General features: G+C 44.8%; 1 protein-coding gene and 1 long non-coding RNA gene across 3 annotated transcripts in view; one reads left to right on the top strand and one right to left on the bottom strand.

Annotated features, from left to right (window-relative positions):
* The window catches only part of MKLN1 (muskelin 1), a 381,880-nt gene extending 374,042 nt beyond the window's left edge, over positions 1–7,838 (bottom strand). The window contains exon 1 of the mRNA XM_055590941.1: positions 7,716–7,838. The gene's annotated coding sequence lies outside the window, so the exon portion shown is untranslated. The remainder of the gene's footprint in view (positions 1–7,715) is intronic.
* LOC129659507 (uncharacterized) overlaps positions 7,519–22,600 on the top strand; it is a 78,453-nt gene continuing 63,371 nt past the window's right edge. For both annotated transcript variants that reach the window (XR_008718096.1, XR_008718097.1), the window contains exons 1-3: positions 7,519–7,553; positions 7,850–8,238; positions 9,099–10,200. This is a non-coding gene — a long non-coding RNA (uncharacterized LOC129659507). The remainder of the gene's footprint in view (positions 7,554–7,849; positions 8,239–9,098; positions 10,201–22,600) is intronic.

Raw genomic sequence — 22,600 nt, 5'->3', positions numbered from 1 at the left:
TAAATAAAGACAAAAATGACTCAGAATGACGAGACACGGGTGCATATTATTTATCAAAATATTTTCAGGAGGCATTTAACATCCCAGCAACGTGGCATTGTGAGGGCTCAATTAACGTGTTAGCTCGGGAGTAAAACCAAGGGATCTTTCTAAGATCAAGTTTGGTTTACAGTACAGTTCAAGAGAATATGCTTTATTTATTTATTGAGACACAAAGACACATACTATTGTTGTTGTTTTTTGTATCTCTATTTCTCTTTATGTATCTTTGTCTTTCTCTCCAATTTAACAAAAATATACTGACCATTGATTATACCTGAGAGGTACAGGGAAAGCCCTAAGGATACAAAAATAAATCAGATAATTGCAACTTTCAAGGGGCTTAGGGTTTATGAGGAACACAAATTATAGTGATCTTCCTGGACTTTGGGGCAGCATTTAACATGAGTTGATGTTAAATGCTTAAGATATTCTTAATATATCCTCCTTAATATATTCCTCTGTTGGTGGCTTTAGTCCCATAGTCTCCTGGTTTTAGTTCTCTGGTTTCTGATTCTTGGTCTCCATCATCAGGTCTTTTTTTTTTCCTCTCTATTCAATCTCTAAATGATCAGAGTTTAATCATGGGTCTGCTTTTCTTTTGATTTTATCTACCCTCCCTAGACAATCTTCTCTCAAATTTATAAATCCAGTTCTAGCAACTCTCTTGAACTTCCAATCCATATAATGAAACTGCAGTAAACATCTCCACTTAGACAGATACTGCAATTCTGCAACTGTCCCAAGATTTTCCATCTCAGTCACTGACGTCCGTGCTCATTCATCTCATCTTTGAAGAAATCTCAAGTCAGTCATGATACTACCTCCTTCTCCATAACTCACTAATTCCATCCAATTGTCAAGTTTTTTAAAATAGCTCTTGACTCGGATCATTTCTCTTCCTGAGCACACTATCACTATAGATGAGGAAACCATGCCTCACAATTTTTAACAGTTGCCCACCATTATGTGCAACTGTACCATAATTTATTTAACCATTTCTCTATCAATGGACATGTAGGTTGTTTTCATTCTTTATCTACCATAAATAATGCTTCAGTAAAGATACTAGAAGAGTCATTCTTCAATATTTGTCAGTATATCTATTGGATAAATATAGAAAAATGGAGCTGCTAGGCCAAAGGCTTTGTACATTTAGAAATTTGATAAATACTGCCAAGTTACCCTTCACAGGGGTTGTATCAATTTTCATCCTATTGACAATGTAAAATAATGCCCACTCCCCAGCCTGGCAAACTAAAGTATGCTAATTAAACTTTTTGATTTGTGTCAACTCAGTGAGTAAAATAAAGGAGAATACGGTGGCAGACAATGAGATAGTTAGATGGCATCACCCACTCAATGGACATGAATCTGAGTAAACTCTGGGAGACGGTGATGGAGAGGGAAGCCTGGCATGCTAAAGTCCATGGGTTGCAGAGTCGGACACAACTTAGCAACTGAACAACAACAGTATGTAAAAAATATCTCTTATTGCAGTTGTAATTTGCATATTACTTGTTATTAGAAAGGCTGAGCACTTTTGCATATTTTAAAGACCTATTTGTGTTTCCTTAACTGCTGTCATAACTTTTACCCAGTCTCACGGGAGTTTTTGATGCTTTTCTTATTGATTAGTAGCAGTGCTCTGATTTCTTCTTAAATTATCCAATTTCCATATTCTTTCAGAATCCTAGTAATTTTTAAAACTCAGAATTTTATCAAATTTTCCCCAATAACAAGTAATCGTCAATTTTTAAAAATTTTCTTTTTCAATTGGAGTATGATTCCTTTACAATGTTGTGTTAGTTTCTGCTGTACAATGTGAATCAGCTATATGTATACACCCCCTCCCTCCTGAGCTTCCCTCCCCTCATCACACCCACCCAGGTCATCACAGAGCACCAAGCTGAGCTCCCTGTGCCATACAGAAGCTTTCTACTCTCTATTTTACACTTGGTAGTGTATACACATCAATGTTACTTCAAATGTTAACTCCATTATAGGGGAGCCCATTATGAATTGATTTGCAGAAGTCCTGACTACCTGCAAATAGCTTAAGACTGCTTATACCTGTATCTATGCTATGTCATTTAATTTTCCTAACAGCCCTACGAGGCATGTATTAGTATTAACTCCAAAATAAAGCTCACAGAATATGAATGTCCAGGGTGACACAGCTAATAACCCTTCCACACCTGGAACCTTAAAAGTCTAGTAATCCACCATCACTGGCCATTCCTGAACCACATCAGGCTCTGGTCCTTGATGCCTCTAGTTTCTGATAATCAATTGCTCTTCTCTTCTGCCTTCTATAAACATGCGGTGAACATTTTTAAGTACCTACCATCTGCCAGGAATCCTCATGGGGTTTACATTTTAGAAGGGTTCTCATTTATAAAAATAAAAACACACAATAATAAAGCTTTACTAAGATGGGTGGGAAGGGGCAAGGAAGGGTACTTTCAGCCAGGTGGTCAGGGTGGACCTGCTTGAGGAAGTGACATTTAAACAAAGATTAGAATGATCAAATCCAGGAAAAGGAAATATCTAGGTGAAGTCCTTTAAATACAAGAGCAAATCTAATGCATTCGAGGAATAGAAAAAAAGACCACTGAAGTTGGAGTCAGAGGAGAGTGGTGGGAGAAGAGATCAAAGAGAGGTGGTCTGGGATGCCACAGAAGGCTTTCTGTCCGGCAAAGGAGTCTGAACTTTATTTCAAGTGTAATCAGAAGACAAGGAAGGATTCTAAGACAGAAGTGATACGATCTGTGTGTTATGATTTATGTCACTCTAGCTGCGTTGTGGAGAGAGGACGCAAAAGTGGAAATAGGAAAACCAATTAGAAGCTATTACAGGAGCCCACAAGATGATGTCTGTATTAGGGTGGTGGCAGTGGAGAGAGAAAGAGACAGATTTTGGAAATGTTTTTGAGGGTTAAAGTAGACCTAAATTCTTTATGGAGGAGACATGAGAATGGAGGAAAAGGAGAAGAACCGTAAATATCTACATGCTTTTTGGCTTGAGCAAATGGTGGATGGTGACCTAGACAGCATATTAAAAAGTAGAGACATTACTTTGTCAACAAAGGTCCGTCTAGTCAAGGCTATGGTTTTTCCAGTGGTCATGTATGGATGTGAGAGTTGGACTATAAAGAAAGCTGAGCGCCGAAGAATTGATGCTTTTGAACTGTGGTGTTGGAGAAGACTCTTGAGAGTCCCTTGGACTGCAAGGAGATCCAACCAGTCCAACCTAAAGGAAATTAGTCCTGAATATTCATTGGAAGGACTGATATTGAAGCTGAAACTCCAATACTTTGGCCACCTGATGCGAAGAGCTGACTCATTTGAAAAGAGCCTGATGCTGGGAAAGATTGAGGGCAGGAGGAGAAGGGGACGACAGAGGATGAGATGGTTGGATGGCATCACTGACTCGATGGACATGGGTATGGGTAAACTCTGGGAGTTGGTGATGGACAGGGAGGCCTGGCATGCTGCATGGGGTAGCAAGGAGTCAGACACAACTGAATGACTGAACTGAATAAACTGATGTCATTCAATTTGAAGAAGCCCAAAAGTATCCAGAATTTCATATTACTATATTATTTCCTTCTTTCCCTATGCATCCTTAACCTCACAGATCATGATTTTCTCTTCCTGATATTTTCATTTTCCTTCCTACTTAGTCTTTAGTTCTTCTTATCCAAAAGAACTTTCTCTACCTCCTCTACTCATATCCACTCCTCAGTCCACTGCAATCTGGTTACTATCTCCTTTTCCTAATAAACTCCATCTTTCTGAACATAACACTGACCTTGTTGTTAAAACCAAGGAATTTCTTTCTATTTTTCTTGACCTCTGTTTAGCATTTCAAACTATTGCCAATTTCTCTTGACTTCTCCAAAACTACTTGTTCCTGGTCCTTCTACCTCTCTGGATGTTCTTTTTTGTGTATTTATTTCCTCATTTTTTCAATGTTTGCATTCCCATAAGGTTTCAGAAGAGGTCCTTCTCTCTTCTTACTCTATACCTTTTATCTTGAAGATTTTCATCTACTTCCAGGGACTGTCACTCATTCTGACGATTCCAGCACATCTCTCTCCTGAGCTCTCAACTCCCCTGTGTATTTATGTAATAGAAAGCTTCAATTTGATATCCTATGGATACTTCAAACACCATGCTTCAAATTAAACTAAATTCCCTCCTCAACCTATATCTCTTCATCTTGGTAAATGGTACCACCATCTTTCCACTTATCTGAGCTGTATTTCTTCTCCTGTTCCTGAATCCTGCAGACATAATCAATAATAAAATTCAGCTTGTTCTATACCCTCAGTTTCTCTTGAATCCTTCTCCTCTCTCCATTTCTATTCTTGTTGCTTTAGCTTAGGTGTCCATCATTTCCATCCCCATAATGCTGAAACAGCCTCCAAGCTAGTCTCCCTGCTTATTGTGTTGCTCACACTAATAAATTCTCCAAACTGGACTGAACTTTATAAAATGGACATTTGATTGCCTCACTATGCTCCTTAAAACTCATCAGTAGTTCTCCACTGGCTTTAGGGTAAGTTGAAACTTATTAGGAGAATATATAAGACTTTTCATAATACAAGACCTTGCTGATCTTTCTGGGTTCTGCTATGCATTCATACAAGACAGAATCTATTACTTGCTGGGCTCTGTCCTTCACCTTCAACTCTATGGGCACACTTTCTTACCCTCAGGACTTTACACATAATACTTTCTTTGCCTGGTCTACATTTCTCTTTGACTTGCCCACTTGTCTGGATTATTCTACTTATGCTTCAGATCTCCTCTCTAAATTCATTTTCTATGGTTAGGGACCGTGACTATGCAAGGTGAAGGTTAAATGTATAGCTTTCCAATGAGCTCCCGTGTTGCTAACATCCTAGTATTGTGTGATCAATTTTGCACTTATCTGTCTCCTCATTAAACTACAAGATCCTTCAGAGGAGGCTGTGTTGTTTATCTTTGTATTCCCACTGCCTAGCACGGTACCTGACACATAGCAGGCACTCAATAATGAATAAAGAAAGTGGAAGAGTTGGGTTTCAAAGTCAGATCTTCTCTGTCTGGCACAAATCTCACATTTCTTCATGCTACTTCTTAACATCTTGAGCCTGAAAATTTTAAAAATCTAGGTATATTTTTGCCTGTAACTAATTAAAATACAGGCAAATAACTAACTCCATGAGAGTTCAGTTAATCATGTAATTATTTAATAGCCTTTATTCATCATTCCATCATCTTGCTCATCAAAGTACTTTGGGTTAAATAAATCTAAATTGAATGAAGGATCTTTTGATATACTTTTACATCCTTTCTACCTTTCCTCCTGTTCCTCCTACAACACCTGAAAGTAAGCAGAGTTAAGTACTTTGGGAGTCAGGTAAATTTTATTTGTCTGGCAACTGACACTATAAAGTGATGTGGCAACAGCATACTCTTTCCCATTATAATTTCCTCCAAGGTTTCTATGGATAGGTATTACAATTTCAGTGCCTAAATTTAACATTGCAATATTCAGCTAAAATTGAAATTTTTATGCAGTGAGTTCAGTACAACACAGAATTTTGTAAATAGAAAGAATCTTAAAGATTCTATAGCCCAGCATTTCTGTTTAGCTTCCAAGAGGAAACAGACAGGAGAAGACTTGTTCTAGCTCAACCAAGGTCATCCAGCCTGTTAAAATTTCCTAACTTTCATCTGGCTGGTCTCTCCTCAATGCCATAGATACCCTATTCTCTTCCATCCAAACAAATTATCTTCATCAGAACCTACCTATTTACATAGATACATATCTTTATGATGTTGCCTTTTTTGATATCCTTGTTATAAAGAGGAAGGAACTGAAAACTAAGCAAGGCTGTCTTATCCAGGGACATAGGAGAATTGGCAAAAGAGACAATTAGTACAGAGAGATGGGCTTCTATTTGTACTGTAGCCTTGTAATCACACTCTGTTCTCTGAGTGCCCCAACGCTAACTCAAGCTTATTTGTACTTCTGGGGCCTGGATTCTATTCAGTTCTATGCCTTATTTAGTCTAAATGATTTCCCCAGCTCCAGTGTGTATTTTTTTTTTGAGCTTTATTTTAGAAATATCACACTTAAATCTGCCCTCAAATTGAGTTTGTTTTAGTTCTAATGCTGAGGAATGAAGATTCTGGGTAAAAGAAATAAAGCTGATGGGTTTTTCTAGGCTTTACATTTCAAGAACGGTTTTCTCAAATGGCAACTGGCAGTATACCTTATTCCTCAAATTATGACATTTTCTATGGGAATTAGAATTTAATTGGGATAATTGGTTTTCACGGCAATCACAGATTTCTTTCCAAGAGTATCAGTTTGATAATATTTTACCAGCTAAAGCTACGAGACCAAATATAAACCAGTTCTGAGAAACAGGAAGTGAACCTGACTGGTCTAGTCTGCTGCCCCTGGTAGTGACGCACACACAGAAATCAAATTAGGAAAACAAGATATGTGGGTGTGAGGGAGTCGATAATAATTCAGGATGCTACAACACAAGCGAGAACTCCTTTAACCAGATGCCATTCATTTTAATAACACCCTGAGAAGTTTGATTTCCACATAACATACGAGTGATTAGAAAGCAGGACGAGCTTGAGTTCCCTAGCAACAGCATGTGCTTCTGAGACAGTCATTAGCCTTTCAGTTAATCCCGCCAACCCCTTACTGCTAATGTATGACTGACATTAAAAAAAAAAAAAATGATGTTGCAGAAAGTGCTTTGATTTCCAGGAGCAAAATGGACAAGAATAATATATATACATATATATGTATATATATAATATATATGTGTGTTTATGTTAAGTTGTTCTGAGAACTGCACTCAGGTAAAAGAAGCAATTTTCCTACATACCCAGCCTGTCCCCATGTCCCCATGTTCACTGCTTTTAGTTCTACTTCTGAATCCCCTCCCAGTGAAGGGCAGCAGAGGTGAAAATTCTTCAGGCTTTAAGACAGTCCCCTCATCGAATGTAAATCATAGTCTGAAACTGGGGTGGGCAGTTTGTGTGGCAGGACTGAGGCTGACAGAGGGTAAGTGGGGGAGGGAAACCGCACGGCGTAGTTTTTTTTCTCCTTTAAACAGCATAAACTACCCTGGTTGAAGCTGCTTGGGAAAGGAGGGTGGCGAAGGGAAAGAAGCTATTTTTCCTATTGATTGTTTAATTGCACCAGAGGCTGTTTGTCCAAGGCCACTGGCCAAGAGCATTATGTCTGTGGCTAAAGTGAGGTTGGGCAGGTTTCCATACCCTTTCCTAGTTTTAAACAAGGCAACCCATAAAGCTCAGCCAGGCTATAGGAATAGGGTGTATGTCGACTTCTGCCACTCAGCTGTACCCTAAAGCGCCAGGGCTGATGGGATGATGGTTTTCTAACTCTGAAACATTGCCTCTAGCTCGGTCCTTGGTTCAGGATGTACTACTCCTCTGTGTAGCCTGGGTCACCTGCGGGCCGTTATTCGAACGGTAACTATTGCCTCTGGTCATCCTTATTGTGGCCTGGGTCCCTTTCAGCTGGGGACTGGGCTCCTTCAGTTTGGCCAGGGTGATTCCTAGTTCTCCCCGCCTCCCCACCTAACCCCCTGCACGCTCCCTTCCCAAGGCGACCACCTGCGCCGCCCCACTTACCATCTGCCCCGCGGGGAGGGCCCCCCGGGGTGGCGGAGCCCTCCCTGCTCCCGGGCGGCTCTGGGGGAACTCGGTGTTTGCCTCCAGCCCTTCGCTACCGGAGAGATCAGGTTCCTCCCCTCCTCCCCCTCCAGCTCCGGCCGCCGCCGCCGCCGCCTCCTTCTTGCATGACACAGCAGAACCGCAGCTGCCGCAGCAAGTCCCAACCATCCGCCCAGGAAGCGCCGCAACCGGGACTCGGGAGGGGCGGAGGGGGAACCAGGCAGGGGCCACCACCGAGGGGGATGCTTGCCCCCGCTTTGCACCACACACTCTTTTCCCAGCCCAGGGGCATGGGAACAAAATCAGGCTCAAGCCGACCAGGCCAAGCCCGTGAGGAAAGCTGGGGGTTCGGCGTCAGAAGGGATGGGACCAAAGAGAAGGGTGTGAAGGAGACCCCAATTGAGGCAGGGGAAGAAGGGGAAGAAGAGGCCGAGAAGTCGAGGGCCAGACTGTGAAGGAGAATAAAGGAGGTCAAAGAAAGGTAAGGAGGTAGAGTTGCAGAGAAGGGAGACCGAGCTGGGAAGGGGAGGGGACCTGCTTTGGAAGGAGGACTGGGAGGGAGAATTTGGGGAGGCCTGAGCTAAGTATCTAGGCAGCACATGGTGAATTGGGAGGCAAAAACAGGAAAGGGGAAAGGGATGTGAGAATTAGGCGTTAGATGGTAAGGTAAATATTGAGGGACATATTAAGGAATCAGAAGGGATGTAGTGGAGATCATGCATCATGGCTGATAATCAGAGGGAAACTGATGAGGTGGAAAGAGATACAGTCAAGGCAAAGAAAACATGATCTTCCGCCCCACTCTTCAGTTTCCTATGAAGTTTTTCATAATGCTGCCAATCCAACAGGGAGTTTTCCTTATAAATTGAAAAGCATGAACTAAAACATCAAAAGAGCCGTTTAGCTTGGATTTACAGGATAAAATCCTATGATCCATGCAATCTTTAAGGCAGAGATTTAGGATTGGGGGTTGTGATTCAATAACACGGAAGGCTCTAAAAACTGATGGTATGGATTCACACATAACTGGACTTAAGTCTTTCAAAGTGTCTGTTAAATGCTTCAGTTAAATGCTAGAAATGATGACAAAGTTATTGGTTCAAAATATCATATAAAGGCACAGACTTTTTCTCTGTATAGAAACATGTATATAAATCTATAGGTAATTTCTAGCGTCTAGCACGTCCACTATGATTACGGGGGAAATGTGTTTTTCTGATTATTTGATTTCCCACCAAACACACTACGCATTTTACAGAAGATCAGCTGCTTCTATTTGAAAGAATGTGGTCAGAAAAGTAATGCAAAAGCTGCCACTTTGGTTTTGTCTGTACCTTCCAGGTCATATCGTCGTACCTCACTTCCTGACACAAACAAGTTTTTACTGTTGTCAGCAACAAAGTCCTAATATAGCTGCGGAAGAGAAAAACTGCATTGCATTTGCCTCCTGCAAGCATCATCAACACAGTTATCGGAGGAATGTTGATTCCAGAAAAGCTTTAAAGCTGGTACGATGGTAATTATGTATCAAATGCCTGATTCTATTTCTGTTATTATTGTTTTGTCATTTCTGAGCCACCCAAGAACTGGCTGAACTCGCAGAGGGACAAGTCCGGTTCTTCCTTTTGCCTCGGTAAAATTTAATCAGACCTGATAGAAAACTCATTGCTCTAGGGGAAAATAAAGTAGGAGCCACGAAATGTCATTTTAACAGAGCGTGGGTTTTGTGACTGTAGGAAAGGATTTAAGGACGCTCCTTCTGTTCGGTTTCCTATGTAATGAGCAAAGGCTACACGCACGCACAGACGCCACAGCTCCCGGATGCTGTGGCTCGCTTATCTGGGCTTCTGCAGCGCCAGGAGCCCCTCCGGGATGCTGCGAGGGGCTCTCGGTGGGTGGTGGTGGTGGTACGAACGGCTGCGGCCGCCGCCGCCAGTTCTGCCGCTGCTGTTGTTGCTGCTGCAGTCACGTGGGAGGCCCTTTAAGTTTCCATAGAGAGGCCTCTCCGGTGTCACATGATGGACATGATATAATGAAACAACATTGTGGAGAGGAAAGCATTAGGGGAGCCCACGGCTACAAAAACAAGTGAGTGAGAAGAGGTGGGAGGAAGAGAAACTACGCCACCTCCCCTGCAGCCGAGCCGCACGCAGCAGCTCCCCGCGGGAAGTGGGCGACGCCGGCGCGGGGGAAGGGAGACCCGGTGCCCAGCCCCGGCCGGGGGACCCCCGCCGCCCACAGCCAAGAGAACAACTTTAGCCGGCAGCCTCGGCCAGCACTGCACCTGTCTCCGAAGCCTCCATCGCTCCTCCAGATGATCAAAGGGGAATTCTAGAAGACTGTGCTCTACAAATATACATGCGCATCGTTTTCCCCCTTGCGTCTCGCTCCGCAGGAAGGAAAGAGAAAGGGATTAAAGCGGCAGCGTGTGTTCAGCCCCAAGGTAAGTTCTGGAGGGTGGGGAAAGCCGGCCCAGCAGGACTTCGGGATGGGAATTTTGTTCTCCGTTTGGACCTCTCGAGATGAAAAGAGGCATCCCCTCACTGCTGCGAGGCGGCGGGCTCGATGGTCCAGCAGAAACATTTCCACTGTGGACTCCGGTTATTTCCTCTTTCGCACGCCCCGCGGTCCCACCCTGGGACTCCCCGGGGGCCCCTCGCCTCCCCCTGGAAGGGCCCGCAGGTCCCGGCCGGGATGTTGGCGAGCCGGGCGAGGAAAGGTAGGGGTGGTGGCGTTAGCCGGGAATGCCGAGGCGATTTCGCCATGTTTGTGTTGCTAAGAGCACTTTTTTCCCCTTTGAGGTGGCTTGATGCCACATGGCTCCTCCGGAGCTGCTGCCGGGTTGAGAGAGAGAGTGTGTGTGTGTGTGTATATGTGTGTGTGTGTGTGTGTGTTTTCAATGTCCGCATTCCAGCTAATGTTGCGCAGATAAAATTCAAACTTGAGGTAAACAGAAGAGGAGGAGGAGGAGGGGAGGGAGGGGGGAAGACTGTTTCCATTTCGAGATTCCACCTCTTCACTCCGCGGAGAGTCACATCCCGGAACCTCGAGAGTACTTGGTCCTGTCTTCCCCCCACCCCACCTCTGCTGACCACCAGAAATAAGGCGACGGGGGTGGGGGTGCCCACAGAGGACGCGGCGTCTGCGTTCTAAAGGGGAAAAACAGCACCCCCCGGCATCCAGGCCGTCGGCTACCTTCCTCGTTCCACCGGGAGGGACGGAGGATGCCCTGCTGCGCTCTCGAGTTGGGGGACCGGAGGATCGCGCTCTTGGGCGGGGCTGGGGGGGGTGCCTGATCCCCGTCTCACTCCCTCTTACTTTAGGGAACCGGACGGCACCGCTCCCACCCTACCCCAGGCGCAGGTTCTAGAAGGCGAGCTGGGTGGGTCTCCAGGTTCCGAGAGGGTGGGTGGCGTAGCAGGTGTGTGGTGGGCATTTCTATTTTGTAAGTTGCATTTGACGGGACGACGTGGGGAGTCTTAAAAGCGAGCAGATCGGTAGAGCTGCGTTTTCTTTTTTTTTTTTTTGCAACCAGGGAGAAAAATGAAGACAACACCTCCCCACCCCGCTTTAAATATCTTGATTCATCTCGAAGCTAGGCTGAAGGGGGAGTAGGGATGTGTAAGGGTGAAGATGAGGTTCGTCATGTGGAAAACTGGGCTTCTGACAGCTCATGGCCACCCTACCCTCCCTCCCGGGGCAGAAGATGGTTGTGGAGGCGGGGGAGGTCCGAGATGAGCGATGTACCCCCTCCCCGGGGTAGGAGCAGCGCAGGGTCCCGAAGTGCGGGAGGGTCCGCAGCCCGGTCGCCGGGGAGTACGGAGGGCCGGGAGGAGGCGGCCACGTGAGGAGGGTCTGCGGAAGCGCCGGAGCCGAGAGCTGGGGGGTGAAGTGCGTAGCAGAGTCGTGACGGGGGCTGACACGAAGCAGCCGTGGGCGGCGCGCTGAGGAGGAGCGGAGACTCGCGCGGGCCCGGGGCCCCAGCTCCGTGGCGACGCGGCTTTATTCCGAGCGGCTGCCCGAGCCTCCCACGCCAGCGCCGACGTCCGGGCCGCGAGTGGGTGCGCACGCCAGGGCCCTTTCCCGAGAGACCGTTTCCGGGCGGGGCCCCCGGCCCGGAGCGAGGGCTGTAAACAGGGTGGTGCCCTCTGCCCTCCCGCCCCCGGCCGGTCGGGGCGCGCGGCCTTGGCGGCGCTCGGGGCAGCGGAGGCGCGGTAGCGGCAGCGGGGGCGCGCCCGCCGCCCCCGCGCGTTCCCCGCCGCCAGGCCGGCCGGCCCTCTGTTTTTGTTTTGATGGAGCCCTCGTGCAGCTGGCGCGTGTCGAGTCACGTGCCGGGGGCGGGAGGGGGCTGGGGCGCGGTGACGCACGCGTCCGGAGGGCCGGGCGCCCGAGGGGTGCTGTCGCCGAAGGGGCGAGGGGGCGTGTGCCCCAGACAGATCCCGACCGCGCCGGGTGTCCAGGCCCCACCTGGTGGAGTTCGTGGGAGTTGGTCCTCGTGAGCGGTGTGCGGGCGTGGGTGTAAATCCCACCGCACTTTGGAGTTCGTCGTCGCAGCATCCAGGCGAGCCTGCTCTATCCGGGCTGGGGGCCCGCCTGCGCTGTTTCAGTTGGAAATCAACAGACTCTGCAGGCGTGAGTCTCTGTGGGCATATAGAGACCTATCTGTGGCTCTTAATCCAGACTGCACGTTGTAAGTATAACTGGACCGGCTTAGAAAGAATTCTGATGCCCGGCTCAATCCTAGACCAGTTGAACCCAAATCCAAATAGGGCTGAACGTGTGTGTGTGTGTGTGTGTGTGTGTGTGTGTTTAAACCTCCGTAAGTGTTTTTGATAACCGAGGAAGGTTGAGAGCTTACAGAACTAGCTGGCTGGAATAGATAGCTGTGAAACCATCCGTATTTAGGGACGAAATAGCTGAAGTAGCCAACAGGTGTTGATCTGTCAGTAGATGGCTGGTAGCTATATGCTGGGGTGCCCTGACATTCTTGATGAAACATTGTTACCCCCATTTTACAGGTGACAGAGTGGAAGCTCAGGAGGGAGTAAGAGTTGGTCAGTGACGATCCATAACTAGAACCCAAGCAAGCTGATTTAAAAACCCAGTCTTTCAGTTATTACGTATGTTACTTTGGAAATCTACCTTTACCTAAATGGCATGTGTTTGTGCGAATAGGAATAGTTTTGTGTTTGCCTAAGGACCAGCCAATTTATATATATGTGTGTGTGTGTGTGTGTATATATAGGAAGGCAATGGCACCCCACTCCAGTACTCTTGCCTGGAAAATCCCATGGATGGAGGAGCCTAGTAGGCTGCAGTCCATGGGGTCGCTAAGAGTCAGACAGGACTGAGCGACTTCACTTTCACTTTTCACTTTCATGCATTGGAGAAGGAAATGGCAACCCACTCCAGTGTTCTTGCCTGGAGAATCCCAGGGACGGGGGAGCCTAGTGGGCTGCCGTCTATGGGGTTGAACAGAGTCAGACACGACTGAAGTGACTTAGCAGCACATATATATATATATATATATATATATATATATATATATATATATATTTGCAAATTTTTGCTTGTATGAAAGGGAGAAGAATCACCTGGTGAATTCGTTGAGACCTGTATAGGCTACTAACATTTTCCCTAAGTTTCTTTGAAGAAGGGATCCCAGTAATTTGGAGAGAACTGATTCCATGGAAGTTGTTTTGAGACTTGAACATACGTGTAAGGTGAAGTGAAGAGTCTAGAAGATGCAGATAATTCCCCAGGATTTATGCAAGCATTCACAGAAGTCCTTTAGGTTGCTGGACACGATATAATTTTGTTGGTCATTGGCTGCTTGTAGCAGAATGTGCAAGGTAGTTAGTATACGGAGTAGCAGAAGTTTTGCCCTGAAAATTTAGGAGGGAAAAAAAAAAACACACAGCTACTCTGGTCTGGAGTACAGAAGTGTTGTTTCTGTATCCTCTTCTCTGATTTATTTCATTTTCTTCTGTCGGATAAACTCTTAGTGGGAATATTTAGATGTGGAAGTAATCTATTTGTTTTGAAAATTGAATTTTGAAAATTGAATGTTCCTTGATACATTCTCTAAGGATATTAGAAATAAAACTCACAGGAAATAGAGGTTTTATCCTTAGAAACAGAGGGTTCTAATTACAATGTTTTTGTGACCAATACACATTTGTTAGTGGTACTGCGTCATAAAGAAATGTCTTTGTATTCCTACTAATGATTGCTTTCTAATACTGTTAGCTGTATGGCAGATGTAGGCAAATTACTTACCAAGTTTTGGAGACTGGTTTTCATGTGGCTTGCAGTTTTGGTTAGGGAAGCTTATAGACAGACATAACCACTAGGGCAAGCCTGATATAACTGAGTGTAAGCTATTTTTGGCATGGAAATAGCTCTCTAACCCCATCTCCCTGCCTCCCTTGTCATCCTCATCCTCGTTGACCACCAAAGATACTGTAATCCAGCATTGTCAAACCACTTGTGGTTCCTGTGGACAGCTCTGCCTTCTGCTTCTAGGGTACCTCCTTTAGGACATTACTCTTAATTTCTCATGAAAGTGAAAATATTAGTCACTCAGTCATCTCCGACTCTTTGCGACCCCCTGAACTGGGGCCTGCCAGGCTCTTCTGTTCATGAAATTTTCCAGACAAAAATAGGGGAGTTGGTAGCCATTCCCTTCTCCAGGGGACTTTTCTGACCCAGGGATCGAACACAGGGCTCCCACATTGCAGGCAGATTCTTTATTGTCTGAGTCACCAGGGAAGCCCCAGTTTCTTCCTGAAAGGTGTTTGGAAACATCCTGCTGTGTCACCTCCATTCCTTGCACAGATGTGTCTGAGTGCATTTTTTCACAACATATATTGTTTTTGTTTATATGTTGGACACCTCTACTAAATTGACCTGATAAAAGGTTGAAATGGTGGTGATTTGTGTACTACTGGCACACTACAGGCACCCACGTTTATTACGTCAGTCTAAATTGAATTTGAGTTGCATTATTTGGGTTGATCACTCATCTTCATTCTTTACTGTCCTCACTTCTGCTGCTAAGCTGAAACCATGCATCTTTGATCAGAGAATACAGGGTACCACCAACATATTCCAGTAAAAGGAGTAGGAAAGACAGGACTAAATGTACTCAGCTTTTCACTTGTTTCCCAATTGCATCCTCAATTTACCAAGTGTTTACTTGTGAGCTCTGGGAGAGATGTTCAATATTACCATTTTTCGACTTACTAAGGAAGGAAGAAATGGCACTATATTATTGATGAACAAACTTCTGTGTATCGTAGCTGAGTACAGATACATCATCACATTTCATTACACTGTAACTTTCAGATTTAATATTACAGAGGTGTTTGTAGAGTAGCACTGTCCCATAGAGCTTTCCAGAATGATAGGAATGATTTATAATGATATATTTATGATGACTTAGAAGTGATAGTCACTAAGCACTTGAGGCTAGTGAGCCACTTTCAGTGTGTCTAGTGTGACATAGCGGAGAAGGCGATGGCACCCCACTCAAGTACTTTTGCCTGGAAAATCCCATAGACGGAGGAGCCTGGTAGGCTGCAGTCCATGGGGTTGCTAGAGTCAGACATGACTGAGCGACTTCACTTTCATTTTTCACTTTCATGCATTGGAGAAGGAAATGGCAACCCACTCCAGTGTTCTTGCCTGGAGAATCCCAGGGACGGGGGAGCCTGGTGGGCTGCCGTCTATGGGGTCGCACAGAGTCGGACATGACTGAAGCGACTTAGCAGCAGCAGTAGCAGCAGTGTGACATAGGAACTAAAGTTCTCATTGATTTAAAAATAGCCACAAGTGGATGGTGGCTGCTGCATTGGACAGTTACAGAGGATTTGCTTATGTTTGAGTCTAGTGTTTGATAGGTAAATGTTAACTTACAGTTTTCTGCCTTTAAAAGAAAAATCTTGATTCATTTTATAGCGCATAACACTGTGCTTCCCATTCATAGGTCATAAGGTGTTTCCAAGATATTTTTAACCTGCGTGAGGCCTCCATATTGTTGAGCATCTGTCTGTGGTCTGTGGGCTTTTCATGGAGTTCACGTGATCTCCCATTTTCAGGAGCAGAGTGGAGTGATTATGGGTCATTATGGTTTTGAGTAATTATTTAGAACATCAAATGGATTTGAATCCTTGGTGTATACACTGATTGGAAGTCCCATGAGCTTAACCAGTACTTCCTTAGATGTACTGTGAAGAGCAGGCTCTGTGTTGGTCTCGCTGGCCATTATTTCCCCAGTGTCCTTGCATGATGCCTCACACGTGGCAAGTGCCCAGAAACATTTCATGAAGGGAAGAACGCTCAGATAATTTCACCCCCTGAATGTAGCCTCAGAGGGTATGTCGTGGAGCTACAGAGGAGGCTGAGACTCAGTGACTGCCCTGTAACTTAGAGTTCTTCCAAGGAATGAATGTGGTCTCTCCAGGGACATTATCCTTAGTTCAGTGACTTTGATTCCTTTTCCTGTAGCAGGATACATAGCAAGAATTATTACCCTTATTTGATGACAGATTGAAAAATAAAGTCACAAAAAAGCTTGGGTGTTCAGGTCACAGGGAGGGCATTGGAAGTCAAATTGAGGTAGTTGTTTCTATTGCTTTGCACACTTGTTCTGATTCTTCCTCAAAGAATGAGTCATGCACTGAGCCATGTTAGTTAGGAAATATGGTTTGTGAAATCGAAGGTAATTATAGATGTTAATAGAGTCTGAAAAGAGGACTGAAAATATCTCTCATATGGCATGACATTGAGAAAACAGCTTCTATCTGAGAAACAGGAATGGAAACGTTTCTCTTAAACTTCTAAATCTCTGTGATAATCCTAACACCCAAGTTATAAACTTCTCAAAAGAAAATATTTTAAAATGTAAATAGAAACAGATGTTTAGTTGTGCAGATAACCACTACCAGATTTTAAAATATTTATATGAAAAGGTATGAGATACATCAAACATCTGTTTAGAGCGAGAGCCCTAAGGCTGAAATCGTAGCTCTCTTTTCACGTGGTTGATGCTGTATTGGTGGGTTGGTGATGCAGCCCCATATGTGGTCTGGTACTTGTAGAAGACGATGTAGTCTGCTCTTGATGCTGTGCATCAGACTTACCTAGCTTGTGGTCTTCCGTGTGGCTGAATTATAGCCCTGTCCTCATTCCTAGGAGACACAGACTAGCTTCCTGTCATTCTGCTTCTGTGTGTCGCACACATGAAAACTGTTTTTTAAAATGTATTTATTTTGGGGTGTGCTGGGTCTTCGTCCTGCGCAGGCTTTTGTCTGGTTGCGGCAAGTGGGGGCCACTCTCTAGTTGTGGTGCACAGGCTTCTCATCCCTGTGGTTTCTCTTGCTGCAGAGAACAGGCTTAGGGCTCGGGGCTTCTGTAGTTGTGGCTCGTGGGCTCTAGAGCACAGGCTCAACAGTTGTGGTGTGGGGGGCTGGGGGGTGGGCTTAGTTGCTCCCTGGCATGTGGGATCTTCCCAGAGCAGGGATCAAACCCAGGTCTCCCACATTGGCAGGCGGATTCTTTACCACTGAGCCACCAGGAAAGCCTGAAAACTAATTTTAAACCAGGGTAAGTAAAATATAATTGAAAACAGAAATCTGTTTTCTAAAGAAAATCATATGCTACGTTCCAAGATAAAACGTGAAGTTTTTTGAGGGGGATCTTTCAGCAGTTTCTGGTCTCTTAGTCCTTTATGACTGCTTTTCAAATGTCCTTGGTGTGTAAATATCTTTGGTGGTAATGGTGGGGAGCCCCCAAATCAAAAACAAACCATCAGCCATGAGTCCCCATAAATTTCTGCTGTTGCCCTCAAACCTGAACCAAAACACAATGATTGCAAGACAAAATCCACTGCTGCTGTCAGTAATAAAAGTTAACCCACTTGACCAAACAAGAAAGCCTATGAGATTTGAGTTGTTGATTTTATGGACAGGTCAATAATGTGAAGTCTTTTTTTTTCCCTTAGGTATTAAATGTGAATTGCCCATGACCAAAAAATTCATGTCTGCCTAAGTATTGGCTCAGTTAGTAAAGAATCTGCCTGCAATGCAGGAGACCCAGGTTCAATCCCTGGGTGGGAAAGCTCCCCTGGAGAAGGAAATGGCAACCTACTCCAGTGTTCTTGCTTGGAGATAAACTCCATAGACAGAGGAGGCTGGGGGGCTACAGTCCACGGGGTTGCAAAGATTCTGACACAACTTAGCAACTACACCACCACCACCACAAGTTTAAAGCAATGATACAAGAATTACACTTGCAGTAGATCAAGACCTGGTCAGCTTAGAAGATCCTGTGTGACTATTTAGATGTAGATGTAATAGCTTAAGAATCGTTTTGAAGATTTATTGAGAATTTTCTTCAGTGACCTTGGTCGCTAACTTGGTATAAGAATTGAAGGAAGTTGCTAGCCACATTTCTTTTCTCTTCAGTGGAGTGGTGGGATTGGGTCAGTGGTTCTCGAACTTTAGTGTATGTAGACTCATAGCTGCTGCTGCTGCTGCTAAGTCGCTTCAGTCGTGTCCGACTCTGTGCGACCCCATAGACGGCAGCCCACTAGGCTCCTCTGTCCCTGGGATTCTCCAGTCAAGAATACTGGAGTGGGTTGCCATTTCCTTCTCCAATGCATGAGAGTAAAAAGTGAAAGTGAAGTCGCTCAGTCGTTCCCGACTCTTCGCGACCCCATGGACTGCCGCCTACCAGGCTCCTCCGTCCATGGGATTTTCCAGGCAAGAGTACTGGAGTGGGGTGCCATTGCCTTCTCCGATACTTCATTGAGGGATTGTTAAAACTCAGGTTGGTGGACCCCACTTCACAGTTTCTGACTCATTAGGTCTAGGGCGGGCCTGATAGTCCGAGTTTCTTAAAAGTTCCCAGGTGATGCTGATGTTGCTGGTCAAAGGACTGCGTTTTGAGAACCACTGGATTTGGTCATCTCTTCTAAAGTTCCATGATTATATGCCTGTTCCCTCTTCTTCAAGCTGTAACACCTACCCTTTGATTTCTGCAACATTATTTCATTTAAAGATTGCTGTATGGAAAACTGAGGTTTCAACGTTTTAAATGGATTAAATTAATTTTGAATGAGAGTTTCTTCAGAATCTCATATAGTTTGCAAAAATTCAGAGTCCATTAAAACTCAGATTGGAGTTCTTACCCAATAGTAGAAGTCTCTATGTAAAATATGTTGAAATGTTACTGATGCTATTAAATGACAAAACTGCTTGCTGCTCCCTTAACCTGAATGAATGTTTGGGTATCAAATCTAACCAAGTGCCTCTTAATACACATCTATAGGGCAAGATGTAGCACATTAGATAATTGTCAGAACTCACTAAATAAATGTGTTTTATTTTATTTATTTGTTTATTGAGATGTAGGTCTTTTCTTAATTAAAGCCAGTCTATGGGTCCATAACAGAGAAGGCAATGGCACCCCACTCCAGTACTCTTGCCTGGAAAATCCCATGGATGGAGGAGCCTAGTAGGCTGCGGTCCATGAGGTCGCTAAGAGTCGGACACGACTGAGCAACTTCATTTCACTTTTCACTTTCATGCATTGGAGAAGGAAATGGCAACCCACTCCAGTGTTCTTGCCTAGAGAATCCCAGGGGTGGGATAGCCTGGTGGGCTGCCATCTATGGGGTCACACAGAGTCGGACACGACTGAAGTGACTTAGCAGCAGCAGCATGGGTCCATAATGGGTTCTGATAATGTTAAATGGGGATCGTCCTCTGAAAGTAACTGCCTCATAGGAGACTCCTAGTTACAGGAATGAGGTTCCCATTGGGAGATGAAGAGTAAGCCAGGGCATGGCCATTCCCTATTTTGTGGACTTTGGGGAACAGTGGAGGCTCTGTAGTTTCTCAGTGAAGGGGCTTTGGGGCTGGAATCTCTAGGAAGGCAGTGGAGATACCAGGAGACTTCTTAAAGCAGCTCTTGCAGAGCAACCACACTGTTCTTATGCAGAATATATGTTTATTTTGCCAGGCTGGGGTGAGGGGGAGGAGGTGAAAAAGGAGGTGGACTTAGGAGGAGGGGTTGGGTCGTTGGGTCATGGAGATGCCAGGGCAGTCGAACAGGTGGTGCTGTGGAAGCATTCCAGATTAGATTCCTGAGTGCCAAGAGTCAGATGGACTCAAGGTTGAGGTGACCAGAAGTGAGATTTGACAGTGCATTTTATTTTATTTTTTTTTTCAGAGATACGACATTTATTTGAAAAAGATCATTCAAGCTGCTGTCTCTGAGAAATGGATTGACAGTGGGCAGGGAGACCAGCTCGGAGGCTGTTTTAGTAGTTTAGGTGAAATAACAATGACCATTGTGAGAAAAGGAATATGCAAATAATTGTAGATGTATTTTAGAAATGGAGACAATGCATTTTAATATGAGTGAATTTATTGGAAAAGAAAGCATAGTAAGATTTTTGGGGGAATTCCCAGGTGGCACTAGTGGTAAAGAACTCGCCTGCCAATGCAGGAGACCTGAGAGACCTAAGGGTTCGCTTCCTGGGTCAGGAAGATCCCCCTAGAGGAGGAAATGGCAACCCACTTCAGTATTCTTAACTGGGAAATCCCAGGCTCCTGGACAGAGGAATCTGCCTGTAATGTAGGAGACCTGGGTTCGATCCCTGGGTTGGGAAGATTTGGAGGAGGGAATGGCAACCCACTTCAGTATTATTGCCTGGAGAATCCCCATGGGGACAGAGGAGCCTGGCAGGCTATAGTCCATAGGGTTGCAAAGAGTTGGACACAACTGAAGTGACTTTGCGCACACACAGTCTTATCTGAAAGCAAGGAAATAGAAAAGAAACAGGTGAAGAGTAAGGAATGGGAGGATAAAAATGAAAGGTTTTAAGTATTAAGTGTTCTAAACCTGTGTGTAGGTATGTCAAGACTAGTTAATAGCACAGGCTTCTTTTGTTAGAAAAATAAATTAATGAGTTTTCATTTCCGGTGAATCCTTCAAATTAATCACCAGATGCTATTACTTGACTTACATCAAATGCCTTTCCAAAGTTATGCCCAGAATTCATGCAGTGCTTACACTTTTAGATTGCTTTATGATCGTTAACTAGTTTAAATCAAATTCCTGGAAGGCACTTGCAGTGCTTATTATGGGTGTGTTTTATGGATTAGGAAACAAATCATTTGTGTAGCAGAGGCCGCAGAGCTGGGCTGAGGCCACGAAGTCTCCCTTGCTTTTCACATCTATCAGTTTTAAATTTTATCTCAAAATTCTTTTATTTTCTAACTTCTTTTATACAATGGTTGAACATTAAATCTTAGAGTTGATTTAGCATCCATATAGTTGGTCTCAGACTGTATTTCATGGATGCTACCTTAACTTTTGATCTACTGCTGATTACTTTGAAAAGAACTCCATGTGATTTGCTACTCAGATCTGCAGACATTTCTAGACTGAAATATCTGATAGAATCTTTGTAACAAAATCTGTGAGATAGTTTTGGATTCTTTAGACTTGACAGTTTGAGGCTGGGCTTGGCAGTCTTCAAGTGATAAGAATGCCCATGGGCCAGTTTTCATTGAGCAACCAGAGGAGAGGAAGGTACTGCTGTGTGATCCCACTCTCCATCTTTCTTAGTTTGTCCCCCCTTCTCCGCCTCCACCCTCAGTACCTTTGAAAAGCTTCCTATGCTTTAGAGAGTGAACACACTTAACACACTAGCTCTTGGCAGCATGCATCATTGTCCTCCCACATCTCTTGAGGGTCCTGTCTTTCAGCTTCTGACATTTCTGTTTCTCTGACAGCCAGGCAGCTGGCTTCTGGTCAGCCAAAGCCCCCTGTGGATGTCCTTTATGATCCTACCTCCACATCTTTCTTCCTTTTCCTTCTAGTTCTCTTTTCTGTGCTGTGACTGATCGTATTTAAGTTTGGTGGAAAGAGTATTGAGGTTGCTGCTGTTGCTGTTAAATCGCTTCAGTCGTGTCCGACTCTGTGCGACCCTATGGACAGCAGCCCACCAGGCTCCTCGGTCCACGGGATTTTCTAGGCAAGTATAGTGGAGTGGGTTGCCATTTCCTTCTCCAGTATTGAGGTTAGAATAGTGTTAATACCTAATAATGATCAGTGGGTACCTGCCTCTTTGGATCCTGTGCTTGGGGCTCTGTATTCTTTCCACTGGCTTCTATTTCTCACTCATACAGAACCTTCAGAGTGTCCAAGTTTGTGCCACAGGCCGCTCACCTGTAAAATGAGGGCTTGGTGGAGCAAGGTGTTTCTGGCCCTAAGGGGCTGTGATTGAGTTTTTCGCATTGTGTTAGGACTGTAAACCCTCATAGGAGTACTTTAGCTTAGTGAAAGTGAAAATCGCTCAGTCATGTCTGACTCTTTGTGAGCCCATGGACTGTACAGTCCATGGAATTCTTTACTAGAGTGGGTAGCCTTTCCCTTCTTCAGGGGAATCTTCCCAACCCAGGGACCGAACCCCAGATCTCCTGCATTGTAGGTGAATTCTTTACTAGCTGAGCCACAAAGAAAGCCCTGTTAATCAAGACTGGCCTTCGTGTAGGGTGTTGTTTCTGAGTTCCACGATCAGGGAGTCCAAGACTCCTTGAATTAGTCTGTGTGCAGTGCGTTTGGCCCTCTTTCCTTCGGGAGTTAGGGAGGGGTCCCAAGGGCGTGCTTTTCCATACTTTCCAGACATACATGCATCTACGTCAGAAGACCCGAAAATAAATTGAACCCAAACACTCCACTGTAGAAAGGTTTTTGACCCCAACTGGAATCTTCGGCTGCTGCTTTCATTTCCATGATAGAAGCACGGGGTGATATTTGGACTACTAGGG

Source organism: Bubalus kerabau, chromosome 8 (assembly GCF_029407905.1).
Source record: "Bubalus kerabau isolate K-KA32 ecotype Philippines breed swamp buffalo chromosome 8, PCC_UOA_SB_1v2, whole genome shotgun sequence".
Lineage (NCBI taxonomy): Eukaryota > Metazoa > Chordata > Mammalia > Artiodactyla > Bovidae > Bubalus > Bubalus kerabau.
Note: the sequence above shows the minus strand (reverse complement) of the source record. Positions and strands in the feature narration are given on the sequence as shown.